Here is a 9,226-nt window from a genome sequence, read left to right on the forward strand (position 1 = left end):
TCTGGGTTTTTTAAAACATGGTTTTAGTGATTATTGCGTGCATACCAATAACATTTCCCATTTCTTTATCACTACCCGTTCGCTTTACCCATGAAGAAAAATGAACTGAAGGGAAGTGGGAAGAAAAGTTTAATGACTATTGCCGGGCCAGTGTATGAAAATCTGGATGAGGGCAATTGATGGCTGGGTGCAAAAAGTGGGACGGCTGTATTCAGCCACTGCGAGAAGGAAGTGGAAAGTAACTCCAGAGCTAATACTCAGTGGGCCAAGCAACCATTTGAGCTGATTCAAGAGAACAGGCCCTTTAATAAAATGTATGGAAATAGCAGGGTTGTGTAAGCTCTAGAAAAATGGTTTTCAGCCTGACCTTAAATAGCAATAAATTGTTTTACAACTATTAGCATAATTATAAATTATGCCTGGATTAATAAGATTTGTAAAATTGATGTGAATGGATTAACCTAGTTATGTGATTGGAAATGTTCTTGCATAGCCTTGTGAGTTGCGCTTGAAATTTTGGCCTTTGTAATGGAAAGAGTTGCAATCAAGTTGCTGTTCATTCCTTCATCCAAGTAATTTTCCTTCAGTGATTGGTTTGTGGTATTGTGTGATCTTGTACATGACTTCCCAATGTTCCGTGTCCATTGGTTATATTTTCTGATCATTTTCAATCATTCCCATTGAAGCCATTTCCCAAATTACATTTCAAGGTTAAATGATTTACTTGACTTGAAATAAGGTGGTTGATTAGAAGCGGGTCTCAATCCCCAAGTAGTTGCAGAGTATTTTGTTTATTTTTGCCAGATATGCTTAATAGTCAAGTTTGCTTTTTTAAAACTTTGCTTTGCATTAGCACAGTTTACAATTTCACTTAAGTTTGAAGGATAAATGCAAAGGATCTTAGATGTTGCGAGCTACAGTGTGAGGAAGTTATGGATTCAAATTTAGCTCTAGAATATAATAACTCTAAATTAATATCAAATGTTCTTGGTTGACATTTAAAAGATTTCATCTAATGTACTGACCAACATTTCTCGCAGATTATCAGTTGCCCATACATTCCCAGCCCCCTAAAAGCCACATTTGGTAATTTGCTTTGTAATATCTTAGTTCCATATTTACCTATCATAACAGTTTGACAGTTAGCAACCAGGGGGTCATTCCAGATATAGCTATCCTCGATGAAAAAGTTGGCCCTATGATCTTCAAATCTCTCCTCTTTGGAGTTAAATTCAATTTCCCATTTAGGCCCACCTTCCTAATTGAACTGGATCTTGCAAACTATTCTTTGACACTGTCCTTCATACCACCAATTTTGATGCATTCAATAACTTTCCTAACAATGTTAACTGCATTGTTGTCCAATTCATTAATGCAGATGACAAATAGTGGGACCAGAACCAACCTCTTGCACACTGGTAACAGTTCTCCAATCAAAGGCCTTGCAAAAGTCCATACTGGTAAGGTCCACTGCCCTATCCTCTTGATGACATCTTAAAAAAAAAACGTACCAGATTTCCTGTGTACAAAGCCATATTGACTATCCCTAGTCAGTCTATGTATCCAAATGCTGGTAGCATTTTCTGTCCTCAAGAATCCCTTCCCAACAACATGCACCACTTCAGTCGGAAGAAGGGTCTTGATCTGAAACGTCACCCATTCCTATTCCAGAGATGCTGCCTGTCCTGCTGAGTCACTAGCATTTTGTGTATCTTTGATTTAAACCAGCATTTGCAGTTCTTTCCTACACATTTTATCTGCCACTAATGTAGAGATCAGCCTATGATTACCTGGCTTGTCCCTGCTGCACTTCTTGAATAACATTATAATAGCCACCTTCCAGTCTTCCGGAACTTCACCTGTGGATAATGGAGTAGCCGACAGGCAACTGCATTTTGTATAAGGCACTGGAGGTGAAGTATACCAGTGGTGTATGCAGTGAATGTTTAGGATAATGGATTGCAGTAGATTTGGAGGGTAGTTACAGGAAACCGGAGGTGATGGTTTATCAAGGAAAGACAAAATGCTGGAGTAACTGAGCGATGTGGGTTGGGACCCTTCTGATGGAGGGGGGGGTGGAAAAAAGAGTGGAGGGGCAGAACAAAGCTTGGCAGGTCACATGTGAGGGAGTTTTGATGGGTAGATAGTTGGATGAAGGCCAAATGATATGAACAAAAACAAGGCAAAGGTTACAGATGTGAATTGTTTAGGGATGAGGAGGGGGGGGGGGGGTAAAGAAATGTGCACGGTTAGTCTGGGGACAGGAAGGGGAGGAAAGAAAGGTGGGTTCATGGGGGAGAAAGGGGAGGGTGGTGTTTTGTGGAGGTTTACTAATGTTGGAGAATTCAATGCATGCTGTTGGTATGAAAGTTGCACATGCAGCCTTTGATGTGCTGTTCCTCCAGTTTACGTGTTGCCTCACTCTGGCAATGGAGGAAAATCAGCACACAAAGGAATGGGAAGTGGAGTTCTGCAGGCCTTAGTGGACCAAGCCCAAGACCAACCAAAACGTGCTATGCTTGGTCTTGCCAATGTACAGGCTATATTGAGAACACCGGATGCAGTTGGAGAAGATGCATGTGAACTTCTGTCTCACCCGGACAGACTGTCAGGGTCCCTGAATGGAGGTGAAAAAGGAGGTTTCGGGACAGTTTGAGGGTTGTTCAAGCTGCACACATCCAGGCACTCCTAACTTGTGCCTTGTAGATACAAATGCTTGAGAATATCAGAAGTGCGTCACTGCAGGATGTGAAGCCTCTGATTTCTTGTCCTAGCCACAGCATGTATGCGACTGGTCTAGTTGAGTTTCTGATGAATGAAGGTCCTGCCTCTGCACCCCTACTAGCATGCTGCCCAGACGGTGGACTTGGAGATAGTAATGCCATTGAATATCAAAAGTAGTTCAAATAGTTGGAGATGGTCAATCCCATACACTTTTGTGCAGGAATATTACCTGCCACTTATCGGCCCATTCTGTTGTCTGGATCTTTCGGCAATCAGGTAGTTTTCTTCCCGATCTGGTTTGATTCCATCTACCCTTCATCTCTCCCCTTACCACCTTCCTCATTCTCCTTCTCTTCATCTGCCTTTTTGTCTTTCCCATTTATCATTCACCTGCTTCCGTGTCCCAATTCCATCCCACATTCACTTACTGCCCCGTCATACATTAACCTCCCACCCCCCTCCCGTTCCTACTAGCTATCTTCCCTCCCCATTTTGTCCTGTTGCAGACTCTTGACCCTGCAGCAGATTGTTATTCCAGATTCCTGTATCTGCAGTGTCGGGTATCGAAAATTTCATTTCCTGAGGTGTTAACGATGGAAATGAACAATTGGCGATCATCAGGGAGCATTTCCACTTTTAGCTTTATAATGGTAAGAAGATTGTTGATGAAGCAATTGAAGAGATTGGGTTAACAATGAAAAACTCCTACAGTGATGATTGCAACTACCAACAATCCTAACCATCTTCTTTGCGAAGTTTGACTTCAGCCACTGGAATGTTTTTCTTAGATTCCCACTGACTTCAATTTTGCCAAACATTTTGATGCCACACTCAAATGCTGCCTTAATATCACCTCACCTCTGGAATTCAGCTCTTTGGTCTATGTCTCAAAGCTCTGATGCAGCCTGGAGCTAAGTGGTCCTAGCAAAACCAAAATGGGTGTTGATGAACAGGTTATTGGTGAATGCCTCTTGATAGTATTGTCAACATCTTCCATCACTATGTCAGTCCCGCCATCCCGGTGAACTTACGCTGCACTCCCTCAATACAAGAATATCCTTCCTCAAATTAGGAGACCAAAACTGCACACAATACTCCAGGTGTGGTCTCACCAGGGCCCTGTACAACTGCAGCAGGACCTCCTTCCTCCTATACTCAAATCCTCGCTATGAAGGCCAATATACCATTTGCTTTCTTCACAGCCTACTGTACCTGCATGCTTACTTTCAGTGACTGATGTACAAGGACACCCAAGTCTCTGATTGAACCAGGGCTGATGTCTTGGCTTGATAGTGATGGGAGATGGAGGGACATGCAAGCTTGAAGAAGGATCTCAACCCGAAACATCAACTGGTTACAGCTTGTTCTTCTTTTTTCTTCTTTTGTATGTCAACTACAACAATCAAAAGTGGCAATTGGTGCTTCAGGGTACCATAGTTGACACTTTGCTGCAAATTTTGCCAGTTCCGTAGAACTACCCAGGGTGGACGACGAGGACGTAAAGCAGCTCCCACCCCACAGTTTGTTTGTGGTGATGCATATTTCAGCTGCTGCTGCAAAGCATCAACGATGTCCAGTTTTGAACAGCAGATCTGCTCCAATTTTGTTCCATGCAGCCAAGTTGTAATGCTACATGATACCACAGGTAGATTTGTAGTTTAACCCCTCATTATTGGTTCCTGATTGATATTTTGTTGCCACTTTCTTAAATCTTACTTTGGCATTTCATCTTATCTTGTCTTTCATCTTTCATCCAGTGCAACACCTTCAAGGCTTGGCCAGGTTGGTCATGGGTGAAACTGATTTACTTGTACTACTTTCAATTTACTAAACATAGCACAAAAAGTAAGGAAATTTGTGTTTGGTAGATTATTTCTTTGTTGTAACAGTGCTTCTTGGCAATAAATCTTATACCGTTGGAAAGCCTGTTTATTTCCCTTTTAAATGGTGCCACATTTGTAAGGAACATGCATTTGTGGGATGAGCAGCAGAGCTGAGTATATGGGTTGCGCCCATGAAAAATTTGCCAAATCTTCTCTGCCAATGCCAAACAGCTTATTCTGCTGTTGCTATTGACTCTTGTTTTGGGCTTCTGGTACCCCCAGGTGCTGACAATCAGGTGCCTGATTGGCACCTGATTGGCAGCATCTGTGAGCATGGGCCCTGCTACAGTGGTCAGTAGGTGTCTGCTCCAAGAATCGGCATGCCACGTTTGACTGATCTGGATAGGGCCCGTGCGATAGGGCAACTTCAAGCTGGTGTTCCGCAAAACCAAGTTGCGGCATTATTTGGAGTGAGCCCTAGTACCATCTCCAAAGTGAAGGCCAAGTTCCATATAACGGGGGATGTCAGAGACAGGCCACGAAGTGGGCGTCCCAAGAAGACGACACCCGAAGAAGACCGTTTCCTCACCCTGTCAGCACTTAGGAACCGTAGGCTGTCTTCTACAGATTTGCAGTCAAGGTTTGCAGGACGATATGGCCGACGGCTCTCTGCCCAGACAATTCGGAACAGACTGCACGCAGCCGATCTCCGGTCTCATAGGGCTGCCAGGAGGCCTGCCATGACTGCCCTTCACCGTCAGGCCCGTTTGCGCTGGTGTCGGCAACATGTGCACTGGAACCTGAACATGTGGAGGAACGTTATGTTCAGTGATGAGTCCAGATTCTGCCTACGGCAGTTGGATCATAGGGTCAAAGTGTGGAGAAGACGCGGAGAACGCTCTGCTGATTGCTGCACCGATAGAGTAACATCTTTTGGTGGAGGCAGTGTGATGGTGTGGGGCGGCATCTCCCTCACTGGAAAAACGAGGCTTGTCATTGGAGGCAATCTCAATGCAGAGAGATATCGAGATGAGATTCTGCAACCAGTGGCCGCCTCCAAGATGACAATGCTCGCCCCCACAGAGCAGGGTTTCTCAGAGACTACCTCCAGAATTTGGGAGTGGAGAGAATGGAATGGCCTGCCAGCAGTCCTGACCTCAACCCCATTGAACACTTGTGGGATCAGCTTGGGCGTGCTGTTCGTGCCAGAGAGACCAACTCAACCACGTTGGCTGACTTGCGACAAATGCTGGTTGAAGAATGGGATGCCATCCCACAACAGTGTGTGACCAGGCTGGTGACCAGCATGAGGAGGAGGTGCCAGGCTGTTGTGGCTGTGTATGGTTCTTCCACACGCTACTGAGGCTCCTGTTTATTAAATGAATAAATTGTTAAATTGCCAATATGTCTTGTTTCTTCAGACTTCAATCATCCAATCCACCAAACAACACCGAACAAGAGTCAATGGCAGAATAAGCTGTTTGGCATTGGCAGAGAAGATTTGGCAGATTTTTCATGGGCGCAACCCACATACTCAGCTCTGCTGCTCATCCCACAAATGCATGTTCCTTACAAATGTGGCACCATTTAAAAGGGAAATAAACAGGCTTTCCAACGGTATAAGATTTATTGCCAAGAAGCATTGTTACAACAAAGAAATAATCTACCAAACATAAATTTCCTTACTTTTTGTGCTATGTTTATGTGGAAATTAAATGCACTTTATGTATTGACTTTGTGAAATATGTCATTTTGAGTTTCCAGTCAACCTGTTACTTTAATTTTCTAAGGCTATGCCAACTTGACCTCTTTGTCCTCAGCCTACTACACTGTCCCAAACTAAATACAGGAAGAGCATCTGAGGTCATTGCATACTACAGCCTTCTGTAGCTTCCGATAATTACTCTGTATTTATACCTTCTGCAGACTGACCCTTTGTTCCCAACAATCACCTTCTTTCATCTACTTTTGTCATTTAATCCTTGAATTTTTTATTCTATCTAATATTGTGGTCCACCCTACCACCCTTCCTTTCTCTCGATTTCAAAGTTTTTTTTGTGTCTTTATTTCTAGTTCTGGCAAAAGCTGATTAATTTGAAATGTTAACTGTTTCTATTTCCATGGATGTCATTAGACATGCTGAATATTTTCAATAGGTTCAATAGATATTTTAGATTTCCAGCATTCACACTCATTTGCATTTGTGTGGGAGTACAGAGCACAACGTATTCATCACAAGTGTACGGAGCAATGGTCTTCATAACGGGGATGGGCATCCAGAATACAGATGTCCAGCACACCAATGTACAACATATACTGTATATAGATCTGCAGATCATGCTGTACCTAACGGGTATGCACACCACAGGTGTATAGAACATGAAAACCCTGAATTTTAAAAAAAGCAGAAAATAATTTAAGTATACAATACTTCAAGCAGCACCTATCGAGCGTGGAAAATATTCTAGTTTATTGAACATGAGTGGAGGGAATGTGTAGGGTATAAGGTCTTTGTAGGTTTTCTGTCACTCTTCCCTGGTTTGAGCTGACCACACCAAATGCAATTCACCCTTCATTGTCCCTCACTTTCCAAATCTAGTGCAACTAAGAATGGCAGCAGCACTTAGATCCTGACAACTAATTGTAAAATATCTGGAAAGGTTAGAAATAGCTTGGAAGCTTTGTTTTTTCGACAAAGACTTGATTATGTTGCAGATTTTACTCCCGGGGGAATGAATTTTGGTGGAAAGTCCTGGTTATTCACATATTAACAATGTTGGCATTCCCAGCTGTACTTCCCTAGATTAGTATTTTATATGAAACAACAAGAGCAGGGAATTCGTAGCAGATCAAGCATTCTCTGTATACGCTGAGGACTTGGGAAAAACCACTGATATAATATGCAACCCTTGAGCATAAACAGGTGGTACCTGGATCCCAGTGAGAGTCAGCAACTTCAGCAAAGGGGATAAGACCTGATCCCCAAGATAATCTAATAATCCTGAGGCGTGGACTATCAATCCAAAGATTTGCATTTAAATCCCACCATTTAGTTAATGATTAGTTTCGATTTGGAGCCAGTACTGGTGACTATGAGACTATTAGATTGCTGGAAAATTATTTCAGGGAAAGAGAACAACTCTGACCTCTATGTAACGACAGACCCACAGCAATGTGGTTAATGCTTAACTGTCCCCTGATATCTCCAACAAGCCATTCTAATGCATCATAACCACTATGTTGAAGCATAATGACAATAAGAATAAAACTGGATGCACCACTAAGAATTTATTATGGCAAGCATTGGTCACACGAACATCTGTGCACTAATGTCTACACTGCAAGGGCTGACCTAGACATTATTGAGGCAATAGTCTTACATAGTCAAACTATTACCATTCTCTGAGTATGTGACAGATTAAGGGGGAACCAGTGAACATGATGTATTTTGATGTTTTAAAGATTTACCCACTGACTCCTGGGAATCTCTGGTCCAGGACTACCCAAGTTGGAGAAGGGGTATTTGAGATGGTATTAAGAACCTTGGGCCATGAATTGGGAGCACAGAGGCCTTGTGTAAGTAGCAGAAGGGGCGAACCACGTCACAAATTACTCACCCATCCATTCCATCAGCTACCAGCCGAAACATCCATGGAAGAGTTTATCGTTCAAACTCTTGTCTCAGAATCTCCAAAAATGGAGTGAATGTAATCCTTGATCCCGAGAGATAGCCTAAGAATATGATTCATGGTATCAGGAAAAATTGGCCGACAAGGCCAAACATCATACTTTCATGTGTAGGAAGGAACTGCAGATGCTAGTTTAAACCAAAGATAGACATAAAATGCTGGAGTAACTCAGCGGGACTGGCAGCATCTATGGAGAGAAGGAATGGGTGACGTTTTGGGTCGAGACCATTCTTCAGACCCAAAATGTCATCCATGCCTTCTCTCCAGAGATACTGCCTGCCCACTGAGTTACTCCAGCATTTTGTATCATACTTCCATGTTAGGTTGGATTGCATAGAGGCATATTGGGCTTCATGGCAATATAGAAAAGCCGAATGTATGGACCAGAACACGGCTGATGCAAAACAATGTGCAAAAATGTGAAGTTGTCCACTTTGGTCTACAAAATAGAAAAACCTACACTTTAAAATGATGAGAGGTTGGGTTATGCTCAAAAGGATCTAGATATCCAAGTACCAGGCCACTAAAAGATGCGGATACATAAAGTGATTAGTAAGACAAATGGTACGATGGCTTTTAAAACAAGAGGATTTGACTACAGGAATAAAGAAGTCTTATTCAATTATATAGGACCCCAGTGAGACCACACTTAGAGAACAATGGTGTATAGGTTTGGTTTTGTAGCTTAAAAAAAGGTAATACTCCCCACAGAGAATCGGACAAAGATTCACTCGACTGGTTTCAAGGATTACTGTTTTACCATGTACGGAGAAATTTAGTAGATTAGACTTGTATTCTCTAGTTTGGAAGAATGTGATCTCATTGAAACTTACAAAATGCTTACAGGGTTCAACATGCTGGATGCACGGAGAATGTTTTTTTCCCCAGCATAGAAGTTTCTTTACGCAGAAGGTGATGAATCTTTGGAATTCTCTATCCCTGCGAGATTAGAAGGCACAGTCATTGAGTTCCTTCAAAACAGAGATTAAT

Source organism: Rhinoraja longicauda, chromosome 30 (genome assembly GCF_053455715.1).
Source record: "Rhinoraja longicauda isolate Sanriku21f chromosome 30, sRhiLon1.1, whole genome shotgun sequence".
Lineage (NCBI taxonomy): Eukaryota > Metazoa > Chordata > Chondrichthyes > Rajiformes > Arhynchobatidae > Rhinoraja > Rhinoraja longicauda.